The sequence below is a fragment of the Notechis scutatus genome, chromosome 11 (genome assembly GCF_049901735.1).
Source record: "Notechis scutatus isolate UNSWTSFEM ecotype Mainland chromosome 11, rNotScu1.2, whole genome shotgun sequence".
NCBI classification, from domain to species: Eukaryota; Metazoa; Chordata; class Lepidosauria; order Squamata; family Elapidae; genus Notechis; species Notechis scutatus.
The window spans coordinates 7824715-7840171 of NC_142019.1; the positions used below are offsets into that span (position 1 = coordinate 7824715).

At 45.3% G+C, this 15457-nt stretch overlaps 1 long non-coding RNA gene across 1 annotated transcript in view; it reads right to left on the reverse strand.

Moving 5' to 3' along the window:
- Positions 1-351: 351 nt before the first annotated feature.
- Positions 352-15457, reverse strand: part of LOC148129694 (uncharacterized) — a 39096-nt gene continuing 23990 nt past the window's right edge. The window contains exons 2-3 of the long non-coding RNA XR_015750822.1: positions 1945-2130; positions 352-1009 (exon numbers count right to left, since the gene is read on the reverse strand). This is a non-coding gene — a long non-coding RNA (uncharacterized LOC148129694). The remainder of the gene's footprint in view (positions 1010-1944; positions 2131-15457) is intronic.

Genomic DNA, 15457 nt, shown 5'->3' on the forward strand with positions numbered 1-15457 from the left:
GACAGGTTGACTTATCTCTGTAGTCTTTATCTGGCTGGGATACTAATGGACCTTCATTTTATCCCACCCATCTAGTCTCTACGATCTTTCTTTTTTCCCCCCCTCTGGGATTCATTCCATGGGCTGTTGCCACTCTAAAATTAATGGGGTGGTTGCCATCATAGTTATATTATATTGCGGCAATTTCAAAAATTGTTATCTGTGCTAGGAATAGGCTTACAAGCCAAGAATTTGGTGCTCTACAGTTGTTGGTGGCCCACAACTTGGTGAGAATTTCTGGAGGGGACAGGATGAATTCCATAAAAAGATGCTTAACATAGGAAGGTAAAGGTAGGATGATGGAAAAAGGACTTCTTGATAAAATTTATTTGCGTTTGTTCAACAAATTCATATAACCTCCCAACTCACGCAGGTGACCCTGGGCAGCTTACAATGCAGAATTAAGCGGTGACAATAACTGCCAGCAAATGAGGCACTGGCCACCAAATTAGCAGCTCTAAAAAAAAAAATTGGAGGAATTCATGGAAGACGTTATGCTATTTCTCCTCCCAAATCACTTTGCATTAAAAAAAAAATACTTACTAGGGAACATGAATGTAAGGAAACAATCCAAGTTGTGAACCAAAGTCCCACATGCCACATAGTTTCAGTGTGACTTGGAAATTTTTGTTCTGATTCTTAACAGCTGAAATTCTAAACGTCCATTGTAAACCAGGTTTCTTCCCCCGCGCCGCCGTATGGAAATTAACTTCGCCGAAACTATCTCGGCACTCCCATCAGAAGAGGATGTCTATAGCTCAGGGCTGAACTGTGGAGTTCTTGCTGTTTCCTGAACTTGGTTGTTTGCTTGCAGATGTTTCTTTATTCAGCTACATAATCTCATCGATGCTAGTGAGTGTGGGGTTTGCTCCCTGTTGATATACAGCAGCTTGCCCTGTAGTTTTGTTGGGGGTAGGAGTTTCTTCTTGATTGTTTGTCTGGTGTTAATCCCTGCTTATCTGGGTGTTGGCTGCTGGGGAGGACCAAGGATTCTTTATGACTTGGATAAAGGATCCTACCAACATCAGATTGTTCTCTCACAGTAGTCCATTAGCCTTCTCTCAGAGGGTAGCCATTCATAGCTCATGAGGGCTATAGCTTGCTTCCATTAATAGCAATAGCACTTAGACTTATATACTGCTTTACAGTGCTTTTACAGCCCTCTCTAAGCAGTTTACAGAGTCAGCCTCTTGCCCCCAACAATCCGGGTCCTCATTTTACCGACCTCGGAAGGACGGAAGGCTAAGTCAGCCTTAAGCCTGGCGAGGTTTAAACTGCCAAATTGCAGGCAGCCAGCAGTCAGCAGAAGTAGCCAGTAGTACTGCACTGTAACCACTGCGCCATCATAATTCTTTACTCTCCTTCGGAAGGCAGATCTGTTTAATGCCACTGAGCCAGATATTCTATATACCAGTGGTGGCTAACCTTTTTGGGCTCCTGTGCCAAAAATTGCAACCCGTACTTGCATGCCAGCACCCAGAATGCAATGCACACACCCCACGCCCCCTGCACATGCACGCACAATCCCCACCACCACCACCTCCTTACCTGCACTGCGCCTCACAGCTGATTTTTCGGCTGGTTTGAGACCTTTTTCAGCCTCCCAGACGCTTGGAAAAAGCCTCTGCAAGGCCTTTCGGGGCAAATTATAGGCCCGTTTCATCACTTCCAGTATGACAGGAAGTGACGAAATGGGCCTATAATTTGTCCTGAAAAGCCTTGCAGAGGCTTTTTCCAAGCCTCTGGGAGGCTGAAAAAGGCCTCAAACCAACCGAAAAAAACCCAGCTGTGAAGCGTGTACATGCGCAGTGAGGTAGGTTTGCCTGTGGCTTATGTGCCAGCCCGAATGGCTCTGCGTGCCACTTGTGGCACGTGTGCCATAGGTTCTTAATCATGGCTATATACCTTTCTTATCTTTCTTTTTCTCAGCCTCATAGATGTAGGAAAATGTGCGAGAGCGTATCGGTGATAGCCACTAGCTGTCTATTCCAAGATAATTGTATTCCTCTGTGCGATCAGCCTATGATTGTACCGCATACTGAATAGCCATGTTGGTTGCCTTGTGAATCTTGAGAAAATCGCACACATGTCCTGACAGAGAGAGAGAGAAACAGTGACACATTCATCAATAAAAAGGATTTAGTCATAACCGTCATCTCTTTTGCAGCTTCAGGGTGAGTCACCGTGGCCAAGGCAGGACTTTTTAACAGAAGAGACAGTGGGATAATTTCCTTGTAAATGGCTAATTGTGGCTTCCACTGAGTCAGGCTCTCTGTTTTCTGATCATGACAGATTTGGGAACATTTCCTGTCTCGGCTCCTCACTCCGTTTTCTCCCTCCCCCCCCACCCAACTTGGCAAATTTCACATGAGCTGGTTAATCATCCTCCTCAAATGTGCTTAGTGGGGACAAGGAGGGATGTTGCTGAAGAACATCTGCAGGGCAGCAGAAAATCTCGGATGTCAAAACAGATGTTGGCATCTCTCTCGCGATGGCTGCTGCCACTGTCTTTGGACCATCCCTTCCCCAGACGAGAACAACTGTGGTCCAAGACAGATGCTGGAGTTGGCGGGTTCGAATTTCAGACTCCACTGATTCATCACTAGCTTTCAAGCTCGCTCGGCTGATGTCACACAATTGGAAGCAAAGCCAGTTTCCCAAAGGGAAAAAAAAAAAAAAAAGCTTTAGTACAAAAGGAAATCCAGAGCAGGAACCAGCACAGGAAATGAGCTCTCCGGCAGGAACCAAAGAGGAATAAAATGTGGATATAATTTATCGTGCCAACCGGATGTCCAATAATAGCAATAGCACTTAGGCTTCTATACCGTTTTCACAGTGCTTTGCAGCCCTCTCCAAGGGGTTTGCAGAATCAATATATTTGCTCCCAACAATCTGGGTCCTCATTTTACCCACCTCGGAAGAATAGAAGGCTGAGTAAACCTTCAGCCACGTGAAGATCAAACTGCTGGCAATGGGCAGTTCGCCTGCAATGCTGCATTGTAAGCATTAGGAAGGAAGGAAGGAAGGGAGGGAGGGAGGGAGGGAGGGAGGGAGGGAGGGAGAAAGGGAGGGAGGGAGGGAGGAAGGGAGAGAGGGAGGGAGGAAGGAAGGAAGGAAGGAAGATAGCAATAGCGCTTAGATTTCTATACCGTTTCACAGTGCTTTGCAGCCCTCTCCAAGGGGTTTGCAGAATCAATATATTTGCTCCCAACAATCTGGGTCCTCATTTTACCCACCTCGGAAGAATAGAAGGCTGAGTAAACCTTCAGCCCCATGAAAATCAAACTGCTGGCAGTGGGCAGTTCGCCTGCAACGCTGCATTGTAAGCACTAGAAAGGAAGGGAGGAAGGAAGGAAGGAAGGAAGGAAGGAAGGAAGGAAGGAAGGAAGGAAGGAAGGAAGGAAGGAAGGAAGGAAGATAGCAATAGCACTTAGTTTTATATACTGCTTCACAGTGCTTTACAGCCCTTTCTAAGTGGTTTACAGAATCAGCCTCTTGCTCCCAACAATCTGGGTGCTCATTTTACCCACCTCGGAAGGATGGAAGGATGAGCCAACCTTGAGCCTGGTGAGATTCGAACTGCCAAGTTGCAGGCAGCCGGCAGTCAGCAGAAGTGAGCCTGCAGTACTGCACTTTAACCACTGCACCACCGTGCTGCTGGTGCACTTAATGGTGCACTTCACAAAAATAAAATCGACCCCAAAGTTCAAAAGTCACAAGCATGAAAGAAAAACCTACAAGGGTGTCAGAAAGTGTTGAGTTCACCAGTTATTAAATCAATGATCTTGCTGTCCATCAAATTATATCTGAGACCAAAAAAAAAAAAAAAAGAGGTTTTGTGAATTCATGATGATCCCTTAAGAGGAAATGTCTGAGGAGGTGATTTTGCCCTTCCTGATAGTAAGGCTGGCCTTGAAATACCAAAGAGCCAAGCAAGCAATAAAAGTTCTTGGTCTTCATTTTTCTTTCTTTCTTTATTAAATGGATACCCTAAAAATAAGCCACCTATCCCAAAGAAAGAATGCCAAAAACCAGTGCTTCAATAGATAAAAATCCCACTTGTGAACAGTTTGTGCTTCTAAATAAATCATGAAACATTCAGTCCTCTGACAGATCTACGTGTGTAACCTAATCTACGGCATTCTGCTGATTAAAATAGCAACTGGGAAATACCCCACATCAAATACCAAGGACTGTTGATAGTTTTCGCTGTCTACTTTTTTACCAAATGATGGTCACTTGGACATCATCATTTGCCTAGCCTGCCCTGCTCAGAGTTTTGACCTGTCATGAGAAGTGACCTGCAAGCTTTCGGTGGTCTTGCTTTCTTGGATTAACCATCATTGCAATTGCTACCTTGGCTTCGTGGCTTCTAGCCCAAGAAAAAGCAAGGTCCCATCCTTTTCAGACCCTGTCAAGAAACGGGCAGGAATGGAGGCTTCCAGTGAGTGGAAGTGGAAGAACTCAATTGCAAAAAAAATGTTTTGCCTTCTACCACCTGATCAAGCAAGTTATATTAAGGCAACGCGTGAAGATGACAGAACTTGGCTGCTGAATGATCCCTAAAGGGAAATGGAAACCGTATTTTCCATATTCAAATTTGCATCCTGTTGCTTTAAGGCAGGGGTCAGCAGCCTTAAACACTCAAAGAGACACAAAGGTCCTAACCAAAAGCCCACCCGTTCAATTCTGGAGCCGACTAGACTCTATGGCGGTTCCCCTACCATAGAGTCTCCTCCTAGTGTGGTGTCCTTTTTTCCTCTACCTGTCCTAACCGAAAGCCCTAACAATTGTGGAGCCGACCAGAAGTCCGTTTCTTCCACCATAGAGTCTTCCAGCACAGCATCCTTTTCCCTCCGCTGAAACAGAAGTTCAGTTTCCCCCACCATAGAGTCTCCTCCTAGCGCAGCGTCCTTTTTCCTCTACCTGTCCTAACCGAAGGGCCTATCAATTGTGGAGCAGACCGGCAACAGGGGAGCCACAGCAGAGGGATGAAAGAGCCACATGCGGCTCCAGAGCCGCAGGTTGCTGACCCCTGCTTTAAGGGGAAACCACAATATTCATTCATTAATAGGCTGTTGAAGCTTATTGTGAGCTCCCAGGATGACCAACCATCGCACACATAAATAAATGCCAGGGAAAAATTGGAATAGATGAAATGCTTGCAATTACCTCATTCATTCTGGGGGAAAGATGCTTCTGTCATTCCAGGCAACCATTTCAACAATTGCAAGCTGGCGATGTGGCATTTCAAGGAGGGACAAGAGAGACAGAATATTCCTCCTGCTTTCTAGCACACCATCAGAGGAGCGTACGAGGCAGACATGTCTGTAAGGTTAAACTAAAATTTCAGACTTAAGATCTCCTCATTATGCAAGCCACGTTCTCCCTTGCTAGCAGGGAGTTATATTTCTGTTAAAGTTCCACAGAGATGTTGTGATAAGTCTGCTCTGGTCCTCTGAACAATCTGCTAAAATAGATTCTGCCCCCAGCCCTGAAGCATCTCTCAAAACATCCATTAGTATCGGTCTTGATCTGGTCAAATATATTCAAGAGAACAAAACAAACAAACAAAAAACACCCGGTCCAGAAATCCTTTTTCTTAACACAATTTTGCTGGTGTCACAACTCCTGCAAAAGCCAGCAAAAGAAGTGTACAGGTAGTCTTCGACTTCAAGGTTGACTCCGCCTTCCATCCTTCCGAGGTGGGTAAAATGAGGACCCAGATTGTTGGGGGCAAGAAGCTGCCTCTGTAAACTGCTTAGAGAGGGCTGTAAAGTGGTATATAAGTCTAAGTGCTACTCCTATCTTCCTTCCTTCCTTCCTCCCTCCCTCTCTCCCTCCCTTCCTCCCTCCCACCCTCCTTCCTTCCTTCCTTCCTTCCTTGCTTGCTTGCTTCACACAATGGTTAGAATGCAGTATTGCAAGCAAACTCTGCCCACCGTCAGCAGTTTGATCCTGACCGGCTCAAGATTGACTTAGCCTTCCATCCTTCCGAGGTGGGTCAAATGAGGACCCAGATGTTTGGGGGCAACAGGCTGACTCTGTAAACCACTTAGAGAGGGCTATAAAGCACTGTGAAGCAGTATATAAGTCTACGTGCTATTGCTATTGTGACCACAATTGAGCCCAAAATTCCTGCAATTAAGCAAGACAGCTGTTAAGTCAGTTCTGTCCCATCCTGCCACAGTTCTTAAGTGAACCTGGCTTCCCCGCTGACTGTGCTTGCCAGACGTTCACAAAAGTCAATCATGGAAATTGCAACCATCTTCAATATTTATTTATTTATTTGATTTGTCAATCGCTTACAAGACACAGGTATAAGAATCAACATAGTTTTGAATACATGAGATAGATACTTATAAGAAAAATAAAAAGAAACAATAGGACAGGGATGGTAGGCACATTGGTGCGCTTATGCACGCCCCTTACAGACCTCTTAGGAAAGGGGTGAGGTCAATAGTAGACAGTCTAAGGTTAAAGTTTTTGGGGTTTGGGGAAGAAACCACAGAGTCAGGTAGAGTATTCCAGACATTGACCACTCTGCTGCTGGAGTCGTATTTCCTGCAATGGAGTTTGGTGCGATTAACCTTGAGCTTGTATCTATTGTGTGCTCTTGTATTGTTATGATTGAAGCTGAAGTATTCATTTGCAGGTAGGACATTGCAATGTATGATTTTATGTACTATATTTAGATCGGACTGGAGGCGGCGTAGTTCTAGGTTAGATATGAGTTAGTTGCGCCAAGCGCCTGAATTTTGATCACCTGACCTGCAACCTGGAGACTGCAATCGTCACAAGAGTGAAAAACGGCCATAAGTCACTTTTTTCAGGGCTGTTGTAACCTTGAACGGTCACTAAACAAACAGTTGTAACTTGAGGACCACCTGCATTAGATGCTGGCGCTTCCAGGATCCGCCTTCGATCGTTTGGCTTTGCCTGGTGCTGCCATATAATTTTTTCCTCCTGTAGAAGAAGAATGAAGATACGTTGGGGACATGGGTTCAAATTTTTTTATTACTGGTTCTGTGGGCCTGGTGTGGCTTGGTGGGCTTGGCTTGGTTTGATGGGCGTGACATGGCTTGGTGGGCATGGCAAGGGAAGGATACTGCAAAATCCCATTCCCTCCCCACCCCGCTAACCTGCTTTCCAGCTCCGTTCTCCTCTGCAGGGCAACAAAAGAAGACCCAGATGGGGGCAGGGCCAGTCAGAGGTGGTATTCTGAATTACTCAAAATGTCCACTACCGGTTCTCCAGAACTGGTCAGAACCTGCTGAAGACCACCTCTGGTTGGGGACATTCGGTTCTGGATTTTGGTTCTCCGCAGTCTCCAGATACATTTAGTCCATTTTTCAATGTAAGCTTTCTTTGGATGGCTTCCACCCTCAGACCAAATTTGGACCTCTTCCCATCTGTTTTCAAAGAGGCATCCGTCTGACAGCCAGCCGGATGGATGGATGGAGTCTCTAGACTGTGCAGATAATTTATTTTCCAAATCCCGTTGGCTTGAGAAGAATAAAAACCAGATCACGTCAATCCTATGAAAAGACCCTGAGAAGTTCTCCATCATCCTGTTCTGAAAGGAACTTGGAGGCGGCAAATAACACATACACAAGCACATGAATTGTTCATTAGTGATTCTTTCAGTCCGCAGTTACAGCTGCCACATCCACACCTACGGAAGAGCTGGAGGAAGTGTGTAGGTGTGAGAATATATGTGCTGTGTGGAAGGACAAAAACAAACAAAGGTTTCCTGAAGTTCCCCCAAAGGAGCAGAGGTCCACACCACGTGTCCTCCTTCCTCCTTTTGTTCTCAGATGGGGTCCTAAGAACGTTTCAGTGGTGGCATTCTGTAACCTGACAGAAATAATCCCATCCTTCTTGTACTTGGTGGACACACTGATTGTGCAAGAGGTTGAATTTCTCTTCTCCCACTTCCTGTGGTTGTCTTGGATACCGCTTTCATCTCACAACTCACATGGAAATTTAACCTTCGACTGCTACAACTGCCATTAGCACAAAGAGCCATTGTGTTAGCAGCAGGAGTGTCCACAGGAAGGGGGTCCAAAGAGTCAACTTGGTGACCGCAACTTTGCAACTGAAGCTCTTAAGGAGCATTGTGATGAAGAAAAAGGAGGCGGGGCTTTGACCACATCGTTGTTGCTGCCATCTTGAATTTTTTGACTACTTGATTAGTTAGTAGTACCTTGTTGTGCCCAGGCATTTGTGGATATTGATTTACAGAATACAGAATAACGAAGTTGGAAGGGACTTTAGAGTTTTTCTCATCCTACCACCTGCTGGAGTGGGAGACCCTGTACCATTCCAGACAAATGGCTGTCCAGTCTCTTCTGAACCTCTAGTGATAGAGCACTCACAGCTTTTGAAGGCAAGCCATTCTACTAATTAATTAATTGTTCTGTCAGGAAATTTCTCCTTAATTCAGGGTTGTTTCTTTTTGTTAAGTTTCCCCCTGTTATGGTTCGCCGGCAGCCGGTACAGATGGCAGCGGAATCGGACAGTGGGGAAGAACGGGGACCAGTCCAGGAATCTGGAGAGGACTTGAATTGCTGCCAACAACTAAAGTGCCACATTAACTGTAAAAAACCAACCAAAGTACAAAGTCCACACGGAGCTTCAAGGTTTAATCTGAACAGAGCGAACGACTTTGCTTGCTGCAAAGGTTTCTCTACCTTTGCACTTCCTTTATACCTTATGGGAGGGGCAATCACCTCCCAGCCTTACTCCTGAGTCACCCCTTTTGACTCAGCTGCTCTCGCCTTCTAGTTGCGCTGCGCATACACACATTTGGAACAGGCTCCCGTTGTTCCTCTGCCTCGCTGCTGTCAGATTCTGGAGGCTCCGGAATCAGCACACAACTTCCAGATGGTCCTGGCCTCATCTCTGCATGGTGATGTGGACAGACTTTGTATTCCTTTGATGATGTCTGGTTGATGCAGTGAAAATGCATAAAGTCACTAGTGAGAATCTGAGATCACGACAGAGGTGGGTATTCAGCGGGTTCTGACCAGTTCTGGAGAACCAGTAGCAGAAATTTTGAGTAGTTCAGAGAACCAACAAATAGCACCTCTGACTGGCCCCGCCCCCCATCTATTCTCCTCCTCCTGAGTCCCAGCTGATTGGCTGGGTCTGCTTTTGTTGCCCGGCACAGGAGAACGGAGCTGGAAAGCAGGTTAGTGGAATGGGGAAGGAATGGGGATTTTGCAGTATCCTTCCTACCATGCCCATCAAGCCACGCCACGCCCACCAAGCCATGGTTAAAGAACCTGGTTGTAAAATATTTTGAATCCCACCACTGGATCACAATATCTGAAAGCCGCTTTGATCTGGGCAAGATATGGGAGACTGCCGTGTGACTTTCAAGAGCTGGAAAATGTGTTTGATTGTGGTTGTGGATATTTTGGAATGTGTTCATTCTTGCTGTGATTCAAGGCTGTTGCTTCCCATCATGTGAAAACGAAATGTTTCTATTCTGCCAGCAATTAATCCCTGTGTGAATATCAACAAGCAGATTGTTATGTTCAGTGAGGTTTTTTTTTTTTTATTAAAATGTTATTTGGGGCAAAAGCAACATGTCATCTGAAAATATGATGGTGACTCATTGCAACCAAAAGAAGAAGAAGAAGGAGGAGGAGGAGGAGGAGGAGGAGGAGGAGGAGGAGGAGGAGGAGGAGGAGGAGGAGGAGGAGAGGAAGAGGAAGAGGAAGAGGAAGAGGAAAGAAGAAGAGAGGAGGAGGAGGAGGAGGAGGAGGAGGAGGAGGAGAGGAGGGGAGGAGGAGGAGGAGGAAGGGAGAGGGAGAGGGAGAGGGAGAGGAGAGAAGGAGAAGAAGAAGAAGAAGAAGAAGAAGAAGAAGAAGAAGAAGAAGAAGAAGAAGAAGAAGAAGAAGAAGAAGAAGAAGAAGAAGAAGAAGAAGAAGAAGAAGAAGAAGAAGAAGAAGAAGAATGGAATCTTCTTTGATGAGGTGATTTTTTTTTTTTTTGGTCTGCTCTTAATCCAAATGATATCATTCCATTTCCCCACACACTTGTGCTTGCAATATCTAGAACTTTTTCTCAGCAATTGTGCCTGGGTGGCTGGCATCTTTTCAGATTTCCTGGCTATAAGGAAAGGCTCATAATTTATGTGGCAGGGAGCAAAGATCATTGATTCCCTGCCAAAGAAAAAACAATTCTACCCATATCTCAGCCTTTCCTGTCCAAACTAGATCCAGAGAAGGACTGTACAATTTTGAGCTAGCAGATCTCATTCCTTATATTGTCTTACTAGAACCACCTAAAATTGATCAGCCACTATTTGTGGTTGCCACGGGATGGGGTGAACCTCCATCAGCTACCGAATGGTGATGGACATGGAGCAGGACAAAATATAACATTATTGCTTAGGATGGAATCAAGTTAACGTGGTTGCAAAGGACTGAAGTCAAATACAAATAAGTGGTTTAAAGGTGATCTTCAAGTAATCTATATGTATATACAAATACCCCTCACGGATCATCGCAAAATCTCCAGAACCGTAAAGCCTACAAACTTGAAATTTGGCACGTTTGTTCCTCTTGGCTTCTAGGTGCTCACTAAGAAAGGATTTTTCGAAATGAGCATCAGATCATTACTATTTCTTGATACAGTAATTAACACACTCTGATGCTAAGGAGTTCTACTCCCCCTCCCCACCTGAAAAGAACTCTGTTCCAAAGGCAAAACACAAGCAGAGGAGAGAAGTTTCAGATTCAGATTCACAGCACTAAGCAGCTTTAGTACAGAACAGTTGAGCTAAGCCACGCCCAGGCTCCTTATTGTCTTCTTCTTGCTCACACAGCAAATACTCTTTCAGTTTCCAAACAGCCCTCAACTCTCTCATACACTGACTGGATGCTAGCCAGATGAATACCGAGAGGCAGAATCCCCCCCCCCTTATTTTCCTCCCCCAAAACTAAGCCCGACCACATAGTTTCATAGCGAAGCAGGGGTATAGAGCTAGTACCTAATAATTGAGATAATGCAACTACAGAGTCATCCACAATCCCCTTTCATGCTGCACCCATTACCACATTCAAAGACAACAGATTATTGCTCATCTTATGCAGACCAGGAACACTGGTTGAAAAAGATGTGATTGCCACTTGTTGCTTGAGAATCTGCAATTTCGCTTTTGAACATCCAAGTGTTGGGAATAAGAAGAACCTCTCACGAACCTATTATAAATCACTCCAGGATCTATTTTCTGATTTGACGGCATCCAGATATTTTCTTGTGCAACTCTCATTAACCCCGGCCACACTGTCTGGGATTGATGAGAGATGTATGACCCAAGTACCACAACAAGACAGCTTAATCTAAATCACCCGGATCCATAATTTAGGGATCAAGAGAACCAACTGACTTCTGTAAAGAAATCCAAGCTCCGTGATGGTTCTTGTCATTGGCTTGGTGTGGGACTAACCTACCACTTGCCACCTCTAGTCTTGCTTCCGATAAGTTCTGAATGAGCTCGTTTCACAAGGTAGTCCCAAAAGTGCTTTTTCATGACTGGACTTTCTGGTGGTTGGTGTTTGGGTTTTTTTTGGAAGACGTTTTATTTCTCATCCAAGAAGCTCTTTCAGCTCTGACTGGTTTCATTCTGACCCAAACCCTTTTCCAATAAGACAAACAATAACCAAAAGGAACAGAAACCTTTTAATGAGTCTCACAAATCCCCGGTTAAAAAGGCTGCTGCAAACTAATTAACTTTGATAAACACAAACCTCGTCAAAACTGTGCGAGGCTACCAAAAATCACAGATAAGAAATATTTCACAAGAGTCAAATACCAAATTAAGATACTGTAAGGTCCACGAGGCTGAGTTTCAAAATGTCTTTGCTTCCTGCAAAGAATGTTCGCTTCACAGCTGGCTTTTATCTTCTTGAAGGAGGGGCCGTTACCTTGCAGCCTTACTCCCGAGTGACCCGTGCTGTTGCAGCTGCTTTTTCCTACGAGCAATCCTGCATGTACAGGCACTTGGCACAGGCTCCTCGGGAACCTCTTCATCGCTGCTGCCAGCTCCCACAATCTCTGAAGGCAGCAGTCCATTCCCTAATGGTCCTGGCCCCTCATCTGAGTCCTCGCTCTCCTCAGCCATCCGCACCAGCTGCCGGCTAACCACAACAGATGGTGGGGAATGGCAAGGTTTATAGTCCTTGCATTGCATTTATATACTTCCCCACCATCCAATCAGAGCTGAAGAAGCTTCTTGGATGAGAAGTGAAACATCTTCAAAGAAAAACCAGAAAGTCCAGTTGCCTCTTGAAGAAGCAACTTTGGGACAACCATGAACCTGGATGATTGAGAATCTCCATGGACATTTCTCACAAGGTAACATTATCCTGTGTTTGATAAGACCAACTTTCCATATCTGAAGGACCTCCATCCTCCCATCTAAGATGGTGAACTGGTTCAAACATATTGTTGTATATTGAAACATGTCTCCCCTGGTCCTTCTCTTCCCTAGACTAGCCAGGCCCAGTTCCTGCAAGTGTTCATCGTATGTTTTAGCCTCCAATCCCCTCATCATCCTGGTTGTTCTTTTCTGGACTCTTTCTAAAGTCTCAACCTCTCTCTGTGTTGCAAACGCCTTGCCCAGATAATGGCCTGTGTTTTTTGTGAACAGCTGGCCATTGGATGTCCAGTTTGTTGCCTGTCCAGCTGGAGGGAAAAAGAATTGGCCAACTCCCTGGGCCATGTGAATTGACCCAGAGCTGGCAAATAAATAGGAAATGAGGCCCTTCTATTGAGTGCAGGAAGAACAATTTCCTGCATCTGATCCCTTTCAGAGAAGGAAATTGCACTGTTCTCAGCTTCCATGGGGAAAAAAGTATTTATACTTGAAGATTGACACCTCAGGCTTAGAAGTCCACATGGTTTCCACCAAAACTGGAAACCGGACTAAAGCTTTGCTGGAACACAGAAGCACATAAAGCATGGGTGGGCAACCACGGCCCCTTTGTGAACTTCAACTCCCAGAATTCCTAAGCCAGCATAAAGTCCACAGATCATCAAGGTGCCATAGTTGCCCAACTCTGACATAAAGCATTCAAAGATAATGCTGTGGAAGGCCTTGATGAGCAAGATCATTGGGTCTTGGTCTTGGTCTCAATTCTGCTGTTTCCTCTCCTCTCCTTCTCTTCTCCTCTCCTTTTTCCTCTCCTTCTTCCTCTCCACTCCTCCTTTCCCTCCTCTCCTCTCTCCTTCTTTTCTTCTCTCCTTCTTCTCTTCTCCTCTCCTTCTTCCTCTCCCTCTCCTCTCCTTCTTCCTCTCCTCTCCTCTCTCCTTCTTCTCTTCTCCTCCCCTTCTTCCTCTCCCTCTCCTCTCCTTCTTCCTCTCCTCTCTCCTTCTTCTCTTCTCCTCTCCTTCTTCCTCTCCCTCTCCTCTCCTTCTTCCTCTCCCTCTCCCTCTCCTTCTTCCTCTCCTCTCTCCTTCTTCTCTTCTCCTCTCCTTCTTCCTCTCCCTCTCCTCTCCTTCTTCCTCTCCTCTCCTCTCTCCTTCTTCTCTTCTCCTCTCCTTCTTCCTCTCCCTCTCCTCTCCTTCTTTCTCTCTTCTCCTCTCTCCTTCTTCTCTTCTCCTCTCCTTCTTCCTCTCCTCTCCTTCTTCTCTTCCCCTCTTCTCTCCTTCTTCCACTCTGCTCCTCTCCTTCTCTTCTCCTCTCCTCTTCTCTCCTTCTTTATATCTTTCTTCCTCTCCTCTCCTCTTCCTCGGAAGAAGGCAATGTCAAGCTACTTCCCTTCAGCTGCCCGGAGAACTAATGGGACCTCTATGTCCATGATGCCACCAGGAGCTCAGCTTATTTCAAGCAAGCCTGCCCCTCCCTTCCTGTTCAAGCCAACGTTTTATATAGTTAATAAGATGAGTCTGTGGCGATGCATTTAATCATTTTCTCCTTTGGCTGCTCTAAACATTGCAATTAGCTTGCAAAGTCTCTGAGGGGACGGATCCACGAGGCTCAAGGACTCACTCCAATGACAGACCTCCTCCGTTAGAGCCTGGTGAAAAATCCAGCCCCAAACCCCAACTCTTGCCAAGGCAGTTTCCTCCTGCAGCCTTTAACATGTCATAGACCAGAGGCTCCCCCTCTGCAGCCACACCAGCTTCAGTTTCTTAAGGGGCTCTGCGCAATCCGATCACGCAGACAACGCGTGCAAGAGGCTGAGGCAGGCATGCTGAGCCGACGCTGGGTGCAGTTTTCTGGATTTCCTTTGCAGAGTGAAACAGAGGATCCAATTTCTGATGCTGCAGCTTCCTGCCTTTTTTTTTCTCCCCCTTCCCTTTCCTTAATTTAAAAAGAAAGAAATAAAATAAAAATGCAGCCGTTTTTTGGGCAGAGCTCTACCTTGGCCTGAATTGACTCTCACATTGGGCAGAGAGGATGGGATAGAGGTGGAAGAGAAGCCGCTATGCAGAATGGAGGGTTAGCCAAGTAAATATAGCAGATGAGCTCGTCCAAAGATCCCAAGGCCTTAACAGCGCAGGAGGTGAGGAGAAACACTTGGGGGTGGCTTTAAAGGTGGGTCGTCCTCAACCGAACACCCACAATTCAGCCCAACATTGACGTGCGAAGCGAGAGGTTGGTTTTACGTAAGAGTTTTACCCCATTTGACGACTTTTCTCGCCACGTTTGTTAAGCGGATTGCTGCAGTTGTTGGCGGTTCCGTGAGTCCCCATTGATCTTGATTGGGGGAAGGATTCAAAAGGGAATCATTGAACTCCTGGACACTGCAAGCGTTATAAGTATGAGCCAGTGGCCAAGTGGCTGAATTTTGTTCACTTGACCATGAGGATGCTGCAACAGTCGTTAAGTGTGAAAAAAGGGGGTCATAACTCACTTTTTTTTAGTGACGTCGTAACTTTGAATGGTAATTAAACAAACCATTGTAAGTCAAGGACTACCTGTAGTGACTCTACATCCCTTTCTCTCTCTTTTTCTTTCTTTTTCTTTCTCTCTCTTTCTTTCTGTCTTCTCTTTTTCTCTTTCTGTTTCTCTTTCTTTTTCTTCCTTCTTTGTTTCTCTCTCTCTTTTCTCTTTTTCTCTCTCTCTCTCGTTCTTGCTTTCCTCTTTCTTTCTCACTTTTCTCTTTTTGCTTTCTGTTTCTCTTTTTCTCTTTCTTTCTCTTTCTCTCTTTCTCTTTTTCTCTTTATTTTGCTCTTTCTTTCTCCTCCTTCTTTCTTTCTCTCTCTCTCTCTTCTCTTTTTCTTTCTCACTCTTTCTTTCCTCTTCTCACTTTTCTCTTTTTGCTTTCTGTTTCTCTTTTTCTCTTTCTTTCTTTCTTTCTTTCTTTCTTTCTTTCTTTCTTTCTTTCTTTCTTTCTTTCTTTCTTTTCTTTCTTTCTTTCTTCTTTCTTTCTTTCTCTCTTTCTCTCTTTCTCTTTTT